General features: G+C 39.3%; 1 long non-coding RNA gene across 1 annotated transcript; it reads right to left on the minus strand.

Annotated features, from left to right (window-relative positions):
- Positions 1 to 2,050: 2,050 nt before the first annotated feature.
- LOC142490873 (uncharacterized) lies at positions 2,051 to 7,293 on the minus strand. Its single transcript, XR_012800122.1, has 4 exons — positions 6,614 to 7,293; positions 5,283 to 5,373; positions 3,959 to 4,115; positions 2,051 to 2,903 (listed from the first exon to the last, which is right to left on the minus strand). It is a non-coding gene; the product is annotated as an uncharacterized LOC142490873 (long non-coding RNA).
- Between the last annotated feature and the right edge of the window lie 1,524 nt (positions 7,294 to 8,817).

Consider the following 8,817-nt stretch of genomic DNA (forward strand, 5'->3'; position numbering starts at 1 on the left):
GGTTAATGGTGTGTGTTTGATGTCAGTGTCTTTTTCTAGTTGAAAATTAGTTGACGAACACCCAATACTATATATTATTTATTAAATTCCATGTTCAATGTGAACATTAATAAACACAGTGTTTTTAGATTGTGATACTGCAATCATATAGTTTCTCTTGTTGGAACATTGTCCCGCTACATGATGACTGCTGTGCGTGGCCACATACTATAGGACATGTGTACAACCACAACCTTCCTTTGTGTGTACACATTGTCAATCACACACAATAGCAACTATAGCAACAATAGCAACTACAAAATACCCGTCTTGACATTCACATTAGCATGGGACAATAGCATGAGTAAATTAATATAAATCCCAGCAATTGACAATATAAAACTGATACAGGATACTATAATTCAATGTGAGGATCATTAGTTAAAAATACACACATGGTCTTTGGTTACATTATATCTAAATAACAACATATATATATAGTCTTATGATTATCAATCTGTAAGTATGCTTTGATGTGACATAACTTTGGTAGTGCACAATTGGCCGTAATAAAACTTAAATATGTTATATTCTCATGATTCAATATGTTCTTTCTAACGATCTTATCATGCTTTATCAAATCTGATTATGTTAATTAGTAAATTTGTCTAAGCTGATTTTTTTGCTTTTTCATTTTAGATGTAACAACTGCTGTCTTGGTTTCTTCTGATACCTCATCGGTGGTATCTACTGCACCGACACACTTTATTCGAGCAAATACCCGGTGTGTACCTGGCAGATACCTGGAATGTGCCGCTCCTAACCTCTGACAAGCCCCGTTGCATTTGCCTTCCCAGCCTGGGTTCATGCCTGGCTGATGGGCGGCTGATCTGTTAAATGATAATGATTAGGATTTAATAGGCTGCAATGCTTCGCGTGTCTACCAGATGGCATAAATTCATGAATTGTAATGCAGTTTATATATATATACTGTGCAGTATTGCAGCCAGCGGGAATAAAATGCTTCAATCCCTGCTTGGAAAATAACTCAATGCACTCGGGCAGAAAACAGTCACAAACCTCAATACACCCGGGTATACTCGAATTCGTGGGACTAGCCAAGCTCGAATAAAGTGTGTCGCCAGTGTAAGTCACTTAGTCCACAAGTTAAGTCTCCCAAAAAGAAACAACAGAAAAAACGACACTTGTCGAACCAACATACATCGGAGCAGAATTTTATTCATTCTCAAAACCAACGTCACCAAGAAATGATGGCTGTGCAAAAGGAAATTGTAGCTGAGCTGGTCAGCATAAAAAACATTTTAAACAGGAATTGTACTGCATTCAACTTACACAATTCTTCGTTACATTCGATAGATGAAAGTCTGATAAAACAGAATGAGCTACGTGCATGTGCAATATTGTCGAGAAGACATGATGTTGGTTCTTCATCATTTGATCATGGTCTTGGAATATTTTCCACACCTAAGTCAAAACATGAATCTCCACCATTGACCTCCTCTCCGGCAGCATCTTTGCCATCTTATCAGACACCATTATTAACAGACAATGAGTGTATCTAGAGAGGTACACAGAATAGAATCCCTTTATAGGCGCACTGCAGACCGTTATGGAATAAATGTGGTCAGGGGAAAAAATGTGTTTAGCAAAATAATAAATATTTTAATCAAATTTTGTGATTGTGCAATAAAAATAGCAAATAATAAAGAAACAGTATTTACTATATTAAAAGACACTAGTTATGTCACAGAAGTAGGACCAGAGGAATTATTCTGGGCCCTTCAGCAGGTATAGCTAATGTTAATTCACTGTGGTGTATTAGATGTTAAGTATATCTTTGTAGTACATCAAGGTAAATCAATGTATATCCTGTAGTGGATGTGAGCCACTCAAATGTGACATCTGGTGGTGCTGGAAAGTGTATCTCTAGATACACTCATTGTCTGTTCATATACCCACTCCCTAGGCAGCACGCCCTAACCAACAAGGGGTTTTCGAGCGAGGTCTCTATCTATTGCTAACCAGACACCATTATTGGCAGCTTCTCCAGCTACATTGAATGTGTCGTCTCAAGCACAATTATTAGCAGCTTCTCCTGCAATCTTCAACACCTTTTGCTTTTGCAACATTCTTAGCAGATTCCCCTGCAACCTTGAATGCTTCTGCACAATTTGGACCGGGTACTCCTGCAAACTTGGATGCTTCAGCACAATTTGGAGCGGATTCTCCTGCAACATTGAATGCATCAGCAAAATTTGTTGTTGGTTCTCCTGCAACCTTGAATGCTTCAGCACAATTTGTAGCGGGTTCTCATGCAACATTCAACACCTCTGCGTGTGGTAAATTTGTTTGGCCTTCTCCTGCAACCTTGAATGCTTCAGCACACTTGGTATCCAAATCTTCAGCAACGTTGAATGCTTCAGCACAATTGGTATCGGAGTGTCCTGATAACGTCAATGCTTCAGCACAATTGGTATCGGAGTGTCCTGATAACGTCAATGCTTCAGCACAATTGGTATCGGAGTGTCCTGATAACGTCAATGCTTCAGCACAATTGGTATCGGAGTGTCCTGATAACATCAATGCTTCAGCACAATTGGTATCGGAGTGTCCTGATAACGTCAATGCTTCAGCACAATTGGTATCGGAGTGTCCTGATAACGTCAATGCTTCAGCACAATTGGTATCGGAATGTCCTGATAACGTCAATGCTTCAGCACAATTGCTATCGGAGTGTCCTGCAACGTTTGTTGGTTCTGCTCCTGCAACGTTTATGGCTTCTGGAGTTGCAACATTGTTGTCAGATTCTCCTGCAACCGTCAATCCCGCTGCTGCAGCACAATTCCTCGCAGCTTCACATGCAAGTTTTGCACCTTCTTCTGCTCCTGCAACATTGGTGGCACCTTTTTATGGTAGTCAAAAAAAAAAAAGATTAGGAACAAGTAAGAGAAATGTCTTACGCAAATACTGGTGCCCTGTGATGGGTACATGGAAAAAACAGAGTGTAGGTAACCCAAAAAAGGGAAATGATCAGGTGTGTGCTTTGGCACATACACAAGCATATACACACATGTCAGGTACATTACACCCGACAAAGCAAGCTCAAACAATGTTATTTCCAAATATACAGCCATGTGAAACAATGGCTATGCCAAGTACACATCCATCTAATGTAATGGCTATGGCAAGTACACATCCATCTAATTTAATGCCAATGGCAAGTATACATCCATCTAATTTAATGCCTATGGCAAATATACATCCATCTAATTTAATGCCAATGGCAAGTACACATCCATCTAATTTAATGTCAATGGCAAATAAACATCCATCTAATTTACTGCACCGACACACTTTATTCGAGCAAATACCCAGTATGTACCTGGCAGATACCTGGAATGCGCCGCTCCTCACCTCTGACAAGCCCCGTTGCGTTTGTCTTCCCAGCCTGGGTTCATGCCTGGCTGACGGGCGGCTGATCTGTTAAATGATAATGATTAGGATTTAATAGGCTGCAATGCTTCGCGTGTCTACCAGATGGCATAAATTCATGAATTGTAATGCAGTATATATATATATACTGTGCAGTATTGCAGCCAGCAGGAATAAAATGCTTCAATCCCTGCCTGGAAAATAACCCAATGCACTCGGGCAGAAAACAGTCACAAACCTCAATACACCCGGGTATACCCGAATTCGTGGGACTAGCCGAGCTCGAATAAAGTGTGTCGCCAGTGTAATGCCAATGACAAGTACACAGCAAGCTCAAACGAAGTTATTTCCAAATACACAGCCATGTGAAACAATGGCTATGCCAAGTACACATCCATCTAATTTAATGCCTATGGCAAGTATACATCCATCTAATTTAATGCCAATGACAAGTACACTGCAAGCTCAAACGATGTTATTTCCAAATACACTGCCATGTGAAACAATGGCTATGCCAAGTACACACCCATTACAAACGCCGGCCTTTCCAAATATGCAACAGCTCTCAGCAGAAACTGCTATAGTGAGACCCCTTATGTTACGTGGTCGTGTCAGAGAGCGCACACGTCTCGAACGGCCACCTTCAAGTCAACGTCCATTGACAAGATCGCAAACATTGTTGTCTGAAAAGAAATAAATTTTGAAAAGAATATTTGACTTGTGTGCTTATTTTGTAATCATAGTGACACAACATAGTATGTATGGCAAATACATAAATATCGATACCTCACTTCATTGTATAATGTTTTAGTAAAAAAGAACAAGTCAAACTTACTAATACATGTTCATACATGTTATTACATCAGTTCAATCCATCTACACTGCCGACACAGTTTATCCGAGTGCGGCTCATTCCGCAAGCCGGGAAATGTCCCGGCTTGCGAGCCGCACTCCCTCAGCGTGCCGCGCATCACCGATGCGCGGTCACGCATCATCGGGTGCCAGCGCCCCCTGAGGGAGCCCTGGTGTCCCGCGATCGCGGGACGGCGGCAGGGGGTTCCGGGGGACCCGGCGGACCCGGCAGCGGTAGGGAGAGCGCCCCGATCGGAGGGCGCTCTTCCGCTGCTTCGGCGCGCGCCCGTCACCCTGCGGCGCGTGCCAGGATACTGCTGCGGCCAAGAACGGGCAAATGCTCGAATAAACTTGGCCGCAGCAGTATGTAAGAACTGTTGAAACTTGTGTTTCAAACATGATTGTATAAAATCATATACTGCTATGACATTACACATTGTAATTTTAAATGTTAATGTCAAGTCAGTGTAATGGTCAACATTTGAACTAACTACATAGTGCAGATTGTGAACATGTTTAGCATGAATCCAAGCTGTACATTGTAAAAAGTTTGTTAACATTTTCTATTTTTTCTAATACTATAAATAATATAAAAATATATTTTTTTTCATAATGTTACTTACAACACTGACTACAGAACATATCATTAGCCTACAAAGTGTGTATATGTGTGTATATATGTGTGTGTATATATATATATGTGTGTGTATATATGTGTGTGTATATATGTGTGTGTATATATGTGTGTGTATATATGTGTGTGTATATGACTAAAATAAGTATAAAGCAGCGCATCGTGAGTGAGTATATAAGTGACAACATGATATAACGAACTATACGTGCTAATGTAACAAACCGTCAATAAGTGTCTATCCTAATCTTGGTGAAAAATACTGTAAATTCTACATATCATATTAACGGTGATAAGTGATAACAAACACAATAAACTTGATACATACAATATAAATAAATATTTCATACAGAGGCCAAATACGAACCATCACTACAATAGTCCAATGATGGAACATTCATGTTGGTTTCGGAGGTCTCCGGCTGCTCTCAGGGGCCTGAACCACATCAGAATGGAATCTGCATGAAGGAGACAGGAGAGAGCGCATGGCCCATAGTGTCAAAACATCAATTTTTGGAGGGGGTATGGGGGGAAACAAATGCATACATTACAATGGAAGAACCACACTATAGCAAGATGTCCTGGACGTACACCACAGAGACCTGCCAGCATGGCTGTATTTATTTTAGATGTTTGGAACTTGTTTCCTAACTATTTACCTACCCAAGACATCTTGCTAGAGTGAGGTTCTTCCATTTTCGGTAACGATAGTCTTCTACAACATCAACTACAGTTACCGGATGGTGGTGATTATGATCACGATATGCTTTCTAAACTTGTACCCTTGTGAGTGCATTTTTTAACCCCCACTCCCTCTTCCCCTCAATATATGTAAGGTTTTATATTTGTTGGCGTGCGGTGTGTCATATCTATATATGTATCTATATGTATATGTATATCTATATCTAAACATACATGCATACATACATGTAAAGGTATCACTACCGTGTTAGGTGACCTTAAATAATCTGTCATTAAATATATGATACCTTTGTGTAGCAAAATAAATGCTCATTTCATTTCATACAGAACGGTATCATATATGTTACATTGCTTTCTATATCCCTAGAGACATATATATTTATATTAATGTTATCATGTACTATTATTTGTGGTTCTTTATGTGTTAGATTTGTATTTAAACTAGCATTTCAACATTAGCAAGCACACCGCAGTTCACATGCAGTAATTTATAATGGTAAAGTAAAAGTACATTAACACAGTATGCAAATTTTTGTTCCATACATTTTTACCATGTCTCTGTCTCGGCCCAGAGATATATATATATATATATTGATATATATGGCCATATAGAGAGATCTATGTAGGTTACTATAATAATGGCTAATCATAATTTAGGACCTCTATATACAAAAAGTTGTGTTGAAAGCAAATATACATACAGTAAGTGAGACACTTTGAAAACACTGTGTATATTCTGATATAGCATGTTGTTACTGAACACATTCATGTAAGGTTTTAGGTCAGATATGCAGAGATATACCACTGTCATGATTTAATACAGAAATACACTGTGGCCTAATGTAGGTTTAATTTTTTTAAATAAGTTGTAAAAAAAAGTCTGCAGCTGGTTTTGAACACAGATTACTGTACAAACACAGGAGGTATTGTCTTTTAACCTTGAAGTGGAGCAGAAATATACGAAATGTATCCATGTATCTTATGAAACATGCTTACCTCAATAGTTCATCAGACATTCTTTTTTGGAACACTGAAATGTCGCTTCCTACTTACAGTACACTCCAGTTCGTCCTGCTGAAACCTATGCCGTTATAATATACAAAGCAATAAAATATCAGCCGGGTGAAAAAGCAACAGTTCATCAGATTTTTGAATATATTGTCGAAAATTATGCTTTCTACAGACAGTCCAGTAATCGTCAGAAATTGATGAATGCTATCAAACATACTTTGTGTATGAGAGATAATTTTCAAAGAATTGTGTCACGTCCTGGTCAGAGGCTTGGATTCTGGATAGTTGACGACAACTGTCACACTATGTTGGATCGTAGGAGTAATCTATTAGTAAGGAGAGAAAACAGAAGTGTAATGACTTCACAGAGCGGAATCTCTAATGAGGCAAACCAACTTTACGGGTCACAGTATCAACAAGCACAGGATGAAAATAACTTTGCAAACTGTACAAACTGGCCTCAAGAATACCAGGATGCATGTGAAGACAGAAGCACAAATACTTGCTTTGATCAGCCACAGTACCTTGAGACAAGCCTGGAATACGTGCAAAACGACATGGCCAACTACATGGAAGCAGCTGAATATTCAATGCTAGATTCCAATATGTATGGAGATGAGATGACATCCATTCTGAATGGATTCCAGCAAGAACATGGATTCATGGAACCCTGGTAAATAGAAATAAATGTTTTTAATGATAAATGTGCAATTTATATAAATAACGTTCGTGCTTAATTATAATATCATATAATATGATTTAGAAAAATTAGTCCATGACATGTTTACAAACATATATACTTTTGTGACAATTATCAATCCTATTTTAATATTACTCACAAACATATGTATGCTATGATAAAATGCTTGCAATTAGAGTTGATCCACACAATTTGCATATCATCAATCATAAGGAGTAAGGCTTGTGATTTTTTTCTCTTATAAGTAGTATTATGTATTTAATGAATCAAGTCTTACTGTAATGTAATCCCTATTGCGCTGTCATGTTAATTGCTAATGAATCAGTGTGCGTGTGAAGAAATGTACTATGCAAAGATACGTTTATTTGTCTTATTAACGTACACGCGCAAATGTATTTTTTGGCTGCATAGTCATATGTTCTACTGTGACGCGCATTGCTTTGTGAACTCACGTGAAAGTGAGCCTTAGTTTTCATGTATCTAGTGCCGTGACATGTAAGTCATGTGTATGTGTGAGTAAATTGTATCGCAAATGGCTGCGCAGAAATGTATCTGTATTGATGGATGTATGCGTACATGTGTGTGTGTGAGAATAAGAAACAACATATTTTTTATTTTTTTATAAGGTCTCATTACTACTTAGCGCAACAACTGAGATGTAATCAGTGAACACATGCAGTAACACATACACACACATACATACATACACACATATATAAACAACCATGACTACATATATACACACACACACACATAGCCACACATAAGCAGACATAGTAGCGGTGAAAGCTAAGTGAGTAACGAAATGGTTAATGATCAACAACGTATGTCGGGTCCCGCCTCCCTTCCATGCGCGCGCGTACATTCTATATAGTGTGGTGAGACAACAACAACCCAGCGCACGTCAGTATATGAAAATTAATGTTGCGAGGCATGTTTGGACTGTATCAGGCACGGATAGCGGGGGGTGGTCGTGCGGCGCGTGCACAACACTGCACAGTGATAGGCGGCATGAGGGGACAGCGAATGATTGTTATAGGAGGGGGCATTGTTGTTGTTTTGCGTGTGCGTGTGCATGACGTAAACCGCTTGGGACAGCATAATTGGTTGGGAATAGATTGGGGGCGTGGCCACGCATCCGTCTCAACTGTGAATGAAAAAGTTAACGAGAAAAAAAAACATGTATCTTAAACACAGAAAAGCACCTTCATCCTTAAGGTGCGTAGTGTCCATTTACACATTGAGTGCAGGGACATACACACACAGCGCACACCGAGGCGTGCGCACATGCCATTGAACATAGGCTGCATAAATGGGAGCACAGTAGTTGCTGAAAGTAGCATAAGCAAATAACATGCTCTCCCTGGCCATACAGAACGTTCACAACTTTAATATTGTGTACACGGACAAAGTGCACCCTCATTGGAGGAGACGTTCACGTGACGTCTTTACTTGACAAACAACTTCACTTTAGTATCCAGCTTCCGTT

This window comes from Ascaphus truei, chromosome 3, assembly GCF_040206685.1.
Source record: "Ascaphus truei isolate aAscTru1 chromosome 3, aAscTru1.hap1, whole genome shotgun sequence".
In the NCBI taxonomy this organism is placed as follows: Eukaryota; Metazoa; Chordata; class Amphibia; order Anura; family Ascaphidae; genus Ascaphus; species Ascaphus truei.